Source organism: Microtus pennsylvanicus, chromosome 1 (assembly GCF_037038515.1).
Source record: "Microtus pennsylvanicus isolate mMicPen1 chromosome 1, mMicPen1.hap1, whole genome shotgun sequence".
In the NCBI taxonomy this organism is placed as follows: domain Eukaryota; kingdom Metazoa; phylum Chordata; class Mammalia; order Rodentia; family Cricetidae; genus Microtus; species Microtus pennsylvanicus.
In genome coordinates, this window is record NC_134579.1 from 95,953,353 (window position 1) to 95,965,426 (window position 12,074).

Consider the following 12,074-nt stretch of genomic DNA (forward strand, 5'->3'; position numbering starts at 1 on the left):
CGTGGCTGCTGTGCGACCTTGGACAATCCATAAGCTTTCCGAGGTTCAGTTTCTCCATTTGTACATGGTTATGATAATTCCAGTGTGGTGGCTGCAGGCTGTGGGTGAAGACACACTGAGAGTAAATACGGACTGGCCTTTGAAGGTGCAGCAACCCCCTCTAAAAATACAGAATAGGAGCTGGGTGGTGGCGCATGCCTTTAATTCAAGCGCTCAGGAGGCAGAGGCAGAGGATCTTTGTGAGTTCAAGACCAGCCTGGTCTACAGAGCGAGTTCCATGACAGGCTTCAAAGCTACACAGAGAAATCCTGCCTCAGAAAAGTAAATGAAATTAAATTTAATTAAAAAAAACAGAAAGGAAAAGGAAAATATATGGGAGAGGGCAGGGAGGGGAGAGAAAGGGGAAAAAGGAAAAGGAGGTCATGGGCTGGCTCAGGATTCCTGTTTGTTTTTTAAATTTTATTTTAATTTTTGTGCATTGATGTTTTGTCTGCATATATGTGTGAGGGGATGGAACCACTGAAACTGGAGCTACAGACAGTTGTGAGCTGCCATGTAGGTGCTAGGAATTGAACCCAGATCTTCTGGGAGAGCAATCAGTGCTCTTAACCACTGAGCTATGTCTCCAGCTCCCAGTAAAGGTCCTTTGGGCTTCAGTCATAGCTGAAGACCTGAGTTCATCCATGGAGACCACAATTTGCTCTCATCCCTGAAGCCCACGACTTTCACAAGTGAAATACAGCAAGCATGCCCACCCCCACACAATAATAAGTGCAAAACAATGTGTGTGAGTGCACACCAGGTGTGGTGGTAAATGCCTTTCATCCCAGCATTCAGAGGTTGAGGCAGGAGGATAGCCATGAGTTCCAGGCCAGAGTGGGCTATAGAAAGAGACTGTTTTGTAAAGAGAAATAAAAAAAAAATTAAAGCCAGGGCTGGAGAAGTGGCTCAGAGGTTAAGAATGCTGACTGTTCTTCCAGAGGTCCTGAGTTCAATTCCCAGCAACCACATGGTGGCTCACAGCCATCTATAATGAGGTCTGATGCCCTCTTCTGGAATGTAGGCAGACATGGAAACTAACACTGTATACAAAATAAATAAATAAATATTTAAAAAATTAAAGCCAGAATATAAAACATATTTTTATAAACAATGAAAATAACAGCAAAACAAGATGTGTAATATCCTAACAGCAATTTTTTCTAGGACTTAGAAATTTAGATTACAAATTTTGGATAGATTAGATCACGTATACTACCAAGGTTAGTTTTACTTATTATTTTTTTCATTTTTAACTTTTGTTTGTGGTTGTCAGAACATTTTAGGCTGGCATGACTATCTTAGCTGGGCTTGATGACGGCACAGGTCTCTCATTCTTCCCACTTAAGAGATTCACAAATTCAAAGACAGACTTGGACTGGATGAGTTCTTGAGGCCCTCTCTCAAGAAAAAAGTAAGAAGAGAGCTGGAGCTGGAACTCAGTGGTAGAGCCCCTGCCTAGAATCCCCCAGTAAGGGACTGGGGTGTAGCTCAGTGGTAGAGCACCTGCCTAGAATACCCCAGTGAGGAGCTGGGGTGTGGCTCAGTGGTAGAGCCCCTGCCTAGAATCCCCCAGTGAGGGGCTGGGGCGTGACTCAGTGGTAGAGCCCCTGCCTAGAATCCCCTAGTGAGGGGCTGGGGTGTGGCTCAGTGGTAGAGCCCCTGCCTAGAATCGCCAGTGAAGGGCTGGAGTGTGGCTCAGTGGTAGAGCCCCTGCCTAGAATCCCCCAGTGAGGGGCTGGGGTGTAACTCAGTGGTAGAGCCCCTGCCTAGAATCCCCCAGTGAGGGGCTGGGATGTGGCTCAGTGGTAGAGCACCTGCCTAGAATCCCCCAGTGAGGGGCTGGGGTGTGGCTTAGTGGTAGAGACCCTGCCTAGAATCCCCCAGTGAGGGGCTGGGGTGTGACTCAGTGGTAGAGCCCCTGCCTAGAATCCCCCAGTGAGGGGCTGAGGTGTGGCTCAGTGGTAGAGCACCTGCCTAGAATACCCCAGTAGGGGGCTTATCTAGCATCCAGGAGGCTCTGGGTTTGACCCCACAGCACCAAACAAGAAACAAAACAAACAGAAAACATGTGGCTCAAAAAGTTATTGGGAAGAGTGGACAAAACCACTTGTCCATCCAGAAACCCTGAGCAGGAACAGCTGGTCCTGTCCCTACTAATATGAAGTGGGTACCACATGGAGGACTGCCTTGACATGCTTGCGTTTTTCTGAAAACTTCATATTCTGCATCCTGTCTATCTGTCCTGTCTTTCTTGAGATTCCTGCCCCTACGCCTAGACCACAGTCACTGGTTGGGGATGATCTCCCACCTTACAAGGCTTCAGCTTCCTCTTCACACACCAGAGACGGGTAAGGACGTGCTGGGAGCCCCCCTTCCCCGAGCCACAGCAAGGTGGGGAGAGCTCACTCAGTCCAGTCGATCCTCACTGCCAACTCCAGCCCTGCGTGACAACACAGAACAGTCCATGTGTGGCTGCATTCCTGGGAGCTGAGAAGTGGGCCCATCAACTCCTGGAATCTTCCAGAGGATCCCCATGCGTGAGGTCCTTGGCTTAGCGCCACCACTGAAAGGGAAGTAGCCCAGCATGCACGTGTGCGTAGGGTCTAGAACTGTCCAGCGAGGAGGCGGGATGTCAGGAGAATGGACTGCTGTGCAGGATAACGTGTCTTTGGTGGTCTTACAGCTAGGGACTGTCACTAAGAGATGGGAGGCTGCAGTGGGGATTTTATGACTTGAATGAATTCGTGCAAGATTGAGCAAAACAAAGACGAGGTGCCACTCCGGCTGCTGCAGGCAGCTGGGACATGTTACGCTCTGCTCCTGTAGGCATCAGGTGGGGTACCACTCCATCCGGGAGGTGGGACACCCTAGAGTACAGCCTTGAAGAGACGAGGCAAGTGGGTGAGGGGACAGGTCTGCTAGGGGACCCTGACTCCAGGGATGGACCTTCTGGTTCATTCCAGAAAGAGTTGCAAGTCTGGATTTTTGTGTGAAATGTCTGGACTCTTAAAACCCTGGAGGGTGCTGGGAACGTGGCTCCCCTGGTAGAGTGTCTGCCTAGCATGTATGAAGCTGAGTTCCACTCCCAACATTGCATAAACAGGCATGGTCCACACTCCTGTAAGTCAGCACTCAGGATCGAGAGTTTGGGCTTATCCTCAGCTATATGGTGAGTGACAGGCAAGCCTGGGTATATGAGAGCTTGTCCAAATAAATAAATTAGTTCAAAACATTAGAAAAGTCAAGATCCAGGTGGTGGTGGTGCATGCCTTTAATCCCAGCACTCGGGAGGCAGAGGCAGGTGGATCTCTGTGAATTCGAGGCCAGCCTAGTCTACAAGAGCTAGTTCCAGGACAGGAACCAAAAAGCCACAGAGAAACCCTGTCTCAAAAAAAAAAAGTCAAGAAAGAGCCGGGCGGTGGTGGCGCACACCTTTAATCCCAGCACTCGGGAGGCAGAGGCAGGCGGACCTCTGTGAGTTCGAGGCCATCCTGGTCTACAAGAGCTAGTTCCAGGACAGCCAGAACTGTACACAGAGAAACCCTTTCTTGAAGAAAAGGAAAGAAAAGTCAAGAAAGGTCCAACTGTGGCTCAGATCTCCTCAAGGGACCACAAGGAAGGCCACCAGGCTGTCACCTACTCAGCAATGGAGCCTGACTAAGTGGAATGAGGGGGACAGAGACCCAATCCCACTCATCGGGCCACTCCCTTAGACAAGGCAAGAGGTGACACAGGATATTTGAGGCCCCTCTTTTTATTGAGTTTCCAGGGTTGTCTTAAAAACGAGAGCCCTGTTGAGGAGGAAAGGCGAGCCTGGCCACAAGTCCCAACCTGGGAGGGTCTGACAAGGGGAGAGAGAAGCAGGGATGGGAGGCCCACATCTCCTGTGGCCCTGAGAGTGTGAAGTTTCATCGTGGGAAGGAGTCCCAAGGTCTGTGTCCTCCTCAGGGGTGGCCGTCTGGATCCCAGCTTCACACCTGTTCTTCCTCTTGGGGCAGGGATGAGGCAGCTTCGGGTTGTCTAAGGTGCCCCGATGTGTCAGCAAAGGGCCAAGGATGATGCTACAGTGGACATCATCCCTACCACACTCCACGTGTCTATGGAGAAGGCTCAGAGGGTAACAGCACTTGCTCTGCAAGCAGGAGGACCTGAGTTCAAGTCCCCAGCTCACATAAAAAGCCAAGGTCTGGTGGGGTCAAGGAGGCACAGGAGGTCAAGGGCTCCCATTGAGGCTGAACAGAGATAAGTGAGAGCCGAAACTTCACGACCAGAGGAAGATGGCAGAGGTGTGGCAGAGGTGTACCGTTCTCTCTTGTATATTCAAGGCCACCACTGCCCTTGAGGCTGGGGACCAGAAAACATCGTGGTCACCATCTTGGGAGGCACCAGGAGGTAAAAGCCCAGAGCACTTCCTAGAAGAGATGGGGTCTACTGAGAAAGGACTGGGCTAGAAACTGCAGAGCTTCTATCTGTGAGTGTGAAGTAGGCTCCCTTCCTGTCTGCAGGGGGTGCAGGCTCGAAGGGAAGTGTGGTCAATTGCTGGTGCAGAAGAAGCTGTGGCAGACAGCATAGCTGCATCATGGCACATCTGGAGCCCATGCGTCCATCTGGCTGGACTTCTCATCCTGAGAGGACTCCTCGCTGCCAGCCTGGAAGTCATCACAAACCAAGACGAATGAATCCAGTGGCTCTGCAGAGCAGATCCCTCTTCTCTGGACCTCTCTCTCTAGACTGTGGCAGGAGTCCACCTCAAGCCAAGGCGACCGGTGGAACCCAGTTGTTAGCAGGCACAGAACCCTCAGATCTATCCCCAGCGCTCAATAAACTGGTGTAGGAGGTTCTTCTATCTATGTGTTGCTTTCATTGGTTGAATAAAGAAGCTGCCTTGGCCTTTTGATAGGGCAGCACTAAGGTAGGCAGAGTAGACAGAAAGGAATGCTGGGAGGAAGAAGGGCAGAGTCGAAACACCATGGTTCTCCTGCCCAAGTCAAACACTGGTTAGACTCAGGCCGGTAAGCCACAGTCAAGTGGCGATACACATGAATGGAGATGGGCTAAACTAATATGTGAGAGTTAGTCAATAAGAGGCTGGAGATAATGGGTCAGGCAGTACTTTAATTAATACAATTTCTGTGTTATTTTGGGGGTTGAGCTAGCCGGGTGGCGGCGGGACGTGGCCCACGCCTCCAACAACAATAAACCAGGCATGGTGGTGCATGCCTATAATCAGGAGATCAAGGCCATCCTTATCCATTCTATACAGTCAGTTTGCCTAGGCTACCTGAGACCTTGTCTCAAAACAAAATTGTGGGGAAGTGGCTTGGGACATGGCTCAGTGGTTAAGAGTATTTACTGTGCAAACACGAGGACCTGAGTTCAAGACCCCAGCGCCCACATAAAAAAACTGGGCATGGGGGGGTGGAGAGATGGCTCAGAGGTTAAGAGCATTGCTTGCTCTTCCAAAGGTCCTGAGTTCAATTCCCAGCAACCACATGGTGGCTCACAACCATCTGTAATGGGGTCTGGCACCCTCTTCTGGCCTGTAGGCATACACACAGACAGAATGTTGTATACATAATAAATAAAATTAATTAATAAAAAAAACTGGGCATGGCACAAGTGTAACCCTAGCCTTGTAACTCCAGCTCCAGGGAATCTGACACTTCTGGCTTCCTCTAGCATTGGTACCTGTGCATACTCACACACAACCTCACACCTACACACAATTTAAAACAACATAAAACAGAAGGGTCCTGGGCTAGCTCTCTACCATCCTGGAAAGTTCTGACCCCCAAAGTCTTGGGCTGTCAAGGTGGCCAACTCAGATGCCTCTGAAGGCCTGGCAGGAAACATGAGGGAGGAGGGGCTGGCCAGGTGGGCTCCAGGGGCAGCAGCAATGTCATGGCCTAGGGGTGTGTACCCACCCTCGGACACCCACATCCACCTCTATGGGAAAGCCCGTTCCTTTTTATCCCAATATGCATGTGTGCACGCATGTGTGTGTGTGTGTGTGTGTGTGTGTGTGTGCAGACGCACACCCATGTAAACAGGTGCAGTTGCCTGCGTGACTATGTCCCAGGTTGTCAGACTTGGCAGTGAGTGTTTTCAGCCATCTCGCAGACCCTACCTCTTTTCCTTCCATTCTTTCTCTTTATTTTTAATCTTTATTTATTTTTTATTTATTTTCTGAGACATGGTTTCACTTTATAAGCCTGGTTGGCCTGGAACTGACTATGTAGACCAAGCTGTCCTCAAACGTATAGAGGTCCATCTATCTCTGTCTCTCGAGGGCTGGGATTAAAGGTTTGAGCCTGGATCCTTGCCGTCACTGAACCTGGAGCTCCCTGGTTGAGGAGTGAGTCCCACGGGTCTGCTGGAGTTATAGTCGCTTGCCCTCTATGTCCAGCTTTACATGGGTGCTGGGGATCTGAACTCAGGTCCTCATGCTTGCACAGCAAGTACTTTACCCACTCTGAGCCGTCTTCCCAGCCTAGTTCATCGCTTTCTATCTTCCCTCTTCCCAGTATTAACACTACATCTTCTGGTCCCATAGTTCCTATGAGGGGTGGATCAGTCATGCAGGACCTAAGTCTTACCAGCAGGGGGCGATGGAGACGCCAGCTCCAAAGCGGTTCTACGGACTCCTGGGCACCATCCAGCCCTTCACAGCATATATAATAAGGAATGAAGGTGGGTTATTATGGCCCCTACCTCCTCATGGGTGATGTTGTTCCAGAATCTTCTTTTGGTTGTGCCTTAGAGGTCTGTCCCTGGGGAGCGCGTTAGAAATTATGTTCACGGTTCCAAGGAATGACAGTCCTCAAGGAACAGACAGAAAGGCAGGGCCCCGGGCATCTTGGCAGATAAGGGGCCGGTGACTCAGATGCAGGCACCCCCAGATCTCCTCTGCTGCTGCCTGAGCACCCTCCAGCATCCCGCTGCTGCCTCCAGTGTGTGTGTGTGTGGGGGGGGGGGGGGGGACTGCTCTAGGAAGTGTCTTTTTCACAATTTCAAGAGCCCTGCTTGCTGCCTAGGGTGGAGCTGTGCCCCTGTGCTGGGCTCCGGTCGATGCCAGGGCCGCTCCCTGGGACGGAGATGTTTTTCCTGAGAAGTTAATGTTTTCCTGTCTCCTCCCTCTGGCTCTGAGCCTCTCCACCACGCTGGCCAACATCATGGGGCCCATTTCTCCCGCCCCATCGGCACATGAGGCTACTTTCAACTATTTGGCCTCTCTACCAGCGCCTGACTTTGCCATCAGCGTCCAGGGGCAGCCATCCCAGGTGGCCTGAGGCTGAGCCTATGTGCTGTCTCTTGGCCCCTGCCTCATCCTATCCTGACTCTTCCAAAGGTGGGGCTGGGACATGGAGCCCAGGGCCTCCTGGGAGTGAGCTGGCCCGTGCGGATCCAGTCCGGTTGGATGCCTGCTGGTGGGCGGGGCTCAGCCTGCTGGTGGGCGGGGCTCCTGGTGCTGGGTTTTCAAAACTTCTGGGTTCAGAGCAACAGTGTGCTGTGTAGTCATGCCAGCTGGGGCCTCAATTTCCCCAGCTCGAATCCTTGCCAAAAATCCACAGGATTCCTTCCTGCCCAATTCAGAATTGTCAAACACAAGTCACTACTCGTGCTTGTGTGCGCCTGTAGATTGTTTCCGGGAACAATGTCCGTTGATGGGGGCCAAGGAAACCCAGCCTTCAGGCTGAGGTCACATGAAGTGGAACCAGGGTATGACAGCAACTCCCCAGAAAAGAGAGCACCTTTCTTGGGTATGGGGGGGGGGGACGGACAGTGAGCGACCAAATAGCCCCTGGGGACAGTTTGGTGGTTTTTTTTTTTTTTTTTTTTCCTGAGACAAGGTTTCTCTGTGGCTTTGGAGCCTGTCCTGGAACTAGCTCTGTAGACCAGGTTGGTCTCGAACTCACAGAGATCCACCTGCCTCTGGCTCCCGAGTGCTGGGATTAAAGGCGTGTGCCATCATCGCCCGGCTTTTGGTTTGTTTTTAACTTTAGTCCTTTAGTCTCTCTGTCTGTCTCTGTCTCTCTCTGTCTGTCTCGTGTGTGTGTGTGTGTGTGTGTGTGTGTGTGTGTGTGTGTGTGTGCGTGCAAGTTGGGGAACAGCTTACAACTTTCAGGAACTGATTCTCTCCTGTACACTGTGGGTCCCAGGCACCTGACCTCATGCAATCTGACTTGGCCACAAACTCCTTCATCTCCTGAGCCATCTCACTGCCCACCCAGGAAACAGGTTTTAAAAGACACAAATAAATGCACCTGGCCAGAGTTCCACACCAAACAGGGCAGACCAAGCCCCTTACCACTGAACATACCCTGCTGAGCCGCGGTGGCCCTTCCCACCCCGAGTCTACCCACCAGCCCCCCTCCTTAAACCTGGAAGAAGTTTCTGGAACACGTTGGAACCAAAACATGTTTTGGCCCCCGAACAAACATTTGAGAGGCTCTGAGTGTTTTCGAAGGCAGCCCAGAGTGGAACCTGACTCTTTAAAAGCCGAGCTTTGCAAATCTGTGTCCCAAGTTTTCAAAACCCAGAATTTGTCGGGAAACTGACTACAAAGGCAGGAAGCTGAGGAAAAGATGCAATTGAGAAGGCAATGGCTTCCTTCGCCTGGAGGGCTTCTCCAGCCCCACCTTCACCCCATGCTTGCACACTGCTCTGAAAGGGGCGTGAATTTACCCAAACCGAGTTCCCGTGGCTGAAATGGAGTTGACTAAGTTCTTGCTCCACGAGGACACACGTGGAGCCATCAGAATCTAGACATCCTGGCACTTTGACCCCATGCATGTCTCTTACAAGCTGTCCCCTCAGCCAGCTCTCCTCGGGTGTGCCATCAAAGGCAGAAAAATTCATTCTAAAACCAAACACAGAGCTGGAGGGATGGCTCCATTGATAAAGCGCCTGCCTGGGAACATGAGGAGAACCCACATTTGATCCCCCTCCCAGAACACATGTAAGAAAGCTGGGGCTAACTGGCCAGCCAGACTAAACAGAGAGTCCAAGGCTAGAGAGAGACAATGTCTCGTAAAACAAGGTAGGGCCGGGGAGATGGCTCGGTGGATGCTTATGGCACAAGTTTGAGAACTGGAATTTGGGTGTCCAGAAACCATGGAAATGCCTGGAGGCTGGGGATCCTCAGAGAGAGTTGGCTAGTGAGGCGAGCCAGAGTTGCCAGATCGGGGCTGGGTTCAGAAACCCAGCCTCATGATGGAAGTTGATTCCTAACATCAACTTTGGACATGCAAAGTCACAAACGCATCCACATGTACACATGTGCATGCACACGCAAGTGTGCAAAAATACTCATGTACACATACATGCATACAGCGTACACACATAGAAATGGAAAAAGAAAGAAAAAGTAGACAGCACACCTTCCTCTATTTCAACTCATGTATTCCAGGGCGGCTTCAAACTTTGCAGTAGCTAAGGGTGACCCCGCACTCCTGATCCCCTCCTGCCTCTTCCTCCTGAGTTCTAGAATAACAGATATGCATCACCATGCTGGCTTAGGCGGTGCTGGGGATGGAACCTGGGCTTGTATGTTAGTCAAGAGCTCTAGTGACTAAGCCACATCCCCAGCCCAGAGGCTGTTTTTCACAGGAGCATCAAACACTTGGTCCTCGCTGCTGGCGTCTTTCTTGTCTGAGCACAGGGATGCCTCATGTTTCAGGAGATGGCTGAGGTGTCAGGTGCCCTGGCCAAGGACCGTCATCACCCTGGATGGGACACCATGCAGAAGTCTGCTTCAAAGTGACTTATCTCCGACCAGGAGCGGAGGTGTCACTTCCTGTCTAGGAGACCCACAGCCTGTGATTGACAGGGAGGAGGTGCCCTCCACGAGCCACGCAGGTGTGAGCAAGGTCTTGGGATGGCGCTGCACCCATGCACCCTTTACCTGCCCCCAGGAGCAGGGACTCAGTGACACATGGTGTGGTGTCCAAGCCAGCAGGAAGACAGCAGAGTGGCCATTCAGCTGGGAAGCAGCTGACAGATTTCATCCCAGATCTTCGTGTGAATAAAGAGTCTGAGGGGCTGGAGAGATGGCTCAGAGGTTAAGAGCACTGGCTGCTCTTCCAGAGGTCCTGAGTTCAATTCCCAGCAACCACATGGTGGCTCACAACCATCGTACTGAGATCTGGCGCCCTCCTCTGGCATGCGGGCATACATCTATGCAGAATATTGTATACATAATAAACAAATAAATCTTAAAAAAAAAGAGTCGGAGGGCCAGAGTGGTGGTCAGATGCATGAGGTCTCTACTGTGCAAAAATGAGGACCAGAGTTCATATCCTGGTGCTCATGAAAAAAGACCAGACAAACAGGCATGGCAGTGCACCCCTGTCATCCCAGCACTGGGGGGCAGAGACGAGAGGACCAGCCCCACGCTCCTGTGAATTCCACTATGTTACACTGAATACCCTGAACTGTCAGCCAAAATAAATCCTTCCATCTGGGCTGACAAGATGGCTCAGCAAGTAAAGGTGCTTGCTGCCAAGTCTAACATGAGTCTAATCCCCGGAACCCACATGGTGGAAGCAAAAGAACCAACCCCTACAAGTCGGCTTCTGGATCTACATGGAGGTTGTGGTATGCACATGTGTGTATGGGCACAGGCATGCACATACACACACAAAATAACTATAATTTAAATTTATTTATTTTTATTTTATGTGCATTGGTGTTTTGCCGTGGGTGTCGGGTCCCCTGGAGCTGGAATTACAGACAGTTATGAGCTGCCATGTGGGTGCTGGGAATTGAACCCAGGTCCTCTGGGTTAAGACCAGTCAGTGCTCTTAAGAATTGAGCTATCTTAGCCGGGCGGTGGTGGCGCACGCCTTTAATCCCAGCACTTGGGAGGCAGAGGCAGGCGGATCTCTGTGAGTTCGAGACTAGCCTGGTCTACAGAGCTAGTTCCAGGACAGGCTCCAAAGCCACAGAGAAACCCTGTCTCGAAAAAACCAAAAAAAAAAAAAAAAAAGAATTGAGCTATCTCTCCAGTCCCAAATAAACGTAATTTAAAAATCAAATCTTTTCTCAAGCTGTTTCTGTCAGATGTCTGGCCACAGTGTTGTACAAGAACTGGCCATCTCCCTGGTGGTTTGAAATGAACTCTCCAATATTAGGCCTTGGTCTCCCTGACTGGGTCTTGGCAGAGAGAAGAAATGGTCATAAATATTCATCAATCTTCATGAATATTAATGATACTGTTAATATTTTTTAATACTGATGAGTATCCAATGCCTGCCTGCACAAACACCAGCTCAGAAGGTTCCATGCCATTCCTTTCCTTTTTTTCCCTTTTCATTTCTTTTGGTTTTTTTGAGACAGAGTTTCTTTGCTGTGTTGCCCTGGCTGTCCCAGAACTTGCTCTGTAGACCATACTGGCCTTAAACTCACAGAGATCAATATGCCTCTGCCTCCCGAATGCTGGGATCAAAGGCATGTACCACCACAGCTGGCTCCATTTTCTTTTCTTAATAGGATGTTTTCAACCTTAGTTTATGAAATATCAACATACTAACTCAACAGCATACTCAGGACCTTGTGTGTTCAATTAAACACCACACATCTACTTTTCGCTGGGGGATTCTAGGCAGGTGCTCTACTATTGAGCCCACTTGTAATGTTTTATTTCTAGATAGTGTCTCACTGAGTTGCTCAGGTTGCCCTTGCCTTGAATTCACTCTGTAACCCAGGCAGGCCTTTAACTTTTGACCCTCCTGCCTCAGCATCCTAAGTAGCTGGGATAACAGACCTACATCACTAGGTTGGGCAATGGCTGTGAATCTGACAGCTAGGATAGAGTCAGCTTTGCTTTGAGCCTCCAACCTGACAACAGCTTACCTCTGAGCCCATTTCTTCAGGGAGCCCTAGATATGGTGTCAGCGCTTACCCTTCTCAATTACATCCCCACTTCATCAAAGGGCTTAGGGGCTGGAGAGATGGCCCAGCCGCCACTAAGAGCTCTTCCAGAGGACCTGGCAACCACATGGCCTCTCTCAGGCACCTGAAACTGGATTCCA